Raw genomic sequence first — 1,640 nt, 5'->3', positions numbered from 1 at the left:
CGTTGGGTAAGGACACCTGATTACGCATAGAAGTAGGACTATAGGACACCTGATTACGCATAGAAGTAGGACTATAGGCTACCTGATTACGCATAGAAGTAGGACTATAGGCTACCTGATTACGCATAGAAGTAGGACTATAGGACACCTGGCCTGCGCATAAATGTAGGCCTATAAAATGTGTCCATTTGGAGATATCTGATAGTTTTTCTGATTGGCCTAACGCACCACCACTAATGACCTGTGGAGCTTCTCAAAATAAATGTTTTCTTCACCTCCAAACAGCAAGCAAACAAAGTATGTTTTTACATCAATTGAGAATTCCAATAGTTACTCAATGTACATGAACAATCTTTCCAGCTCTCTCCCACAAAATGTCATGCTCTGATCTAGTGGGGATGTCATAAAATAAGCCTACCTGATTAATTCTTATCAGTGCTTGACTTGGACTGAAATAGGTTCCTGGTACTCATTTTGGGTGCTGGTACTGTTTTATATTTGGGTACAGGAGTTCCACAATACTTTTGATCTAATATTCTGTAAGAGGAACAGGAGCTCAAGCAGTAGAACATTTGAGGTGCCACTCAAGTTAACCACTGCTTCTTATCCCTTGAGCAAATAGCCTACAGCTGTGTCTGTTTCCGAGCTCACGTTCTGCCCCTGAACAAGGCAGTTTAATCCACTGTTCCCCGGTAGGCCATCATTGTAAATAAGAATTTGTTCTTAACTGACTTGCCCTAGTTAAATAAAAGGTTAAATTAAATAAAACAAAAACTCTTAAGGGCCCAGAATATTTTATAAAATTTAGCAAGTTTGCTAGAGCAAGCTTCTGGCCGGACCCAAGTTAAAAGTTGATACAATTTTTCAAGTTGGTTGCAGACAGGCCATGTGTAGCCAATGTGATTTCTAGGATATTTATTTTTATCAGGATATTTTCTACCTGGAGGCTGCAATGTTTTAATTTTTTTTTTTTATGTAGGCTATTTTTACTTAGATTGCAATAGAAGTTACTTTTAAGGTTTATCATTTTCATTTAGATTTGGATAACATTTAGATTAACGACATTACAAGGATTTTGAGATAGTAAGACGTTATGAAACTGTTTCACAAAAATGTGCAAATGAAAAACCCTAACTGACATTGGTAGAAACGGTAAGATAAATTGACTCCTCATGTAGCCTATTACCGACAACTTCAGGAGAGTAACGGCAGGATCTGCAAAAGCCAGCAGGAGCAGGAGGAGAATAGATGCGTCAGGTTACGTTTTTCTTATTCTGGTTATCTAGATCTCTGGTGCCCTCTTGAGGCATTTGTCTTATTTCATCAAACTGTAAGCTTAAAGCATCAAAACACGCTCACATACATAGGGTGTGTCTATATATGGAAAATTACACGGCTACATTTTTTTGACCAATCGATGTATAAAGAACAGACGACTTTCGGTCGACAACATTTTTTTTTAGTTGGGGAAAGGCCTAAACACACAGCATGATGTTAAAGGATAAGCAGTCCATTCACTCTGATATAATAAGCCAGTAGTTACCAATCATAAGAATCCAAAAACACAACCATTAAGCATTTCCCAATCTAAATGTACAACTATTACTTCCCATTCCAACAACCATTTCACGTTTAGCACA

Source organism: Salmo trutta, chromosome 12 (assembly GCF_901001165.1).
Source record: "Salmo trutta chromosome 12, fSalTru1.1, whole genome shotgun sequence".
In the NCBI taxonomy this organism is placed as follows: Eukaryota; Metazoa; Chordata; class Actinopteri; order Salmoniformes; family Salmonidae; genus Salmo; species Salmo trutta.
The sequence above is the reverse complement of the archived record's forward strand: the minus strand, read 5'-3'. Positions refer to the sequence as shown.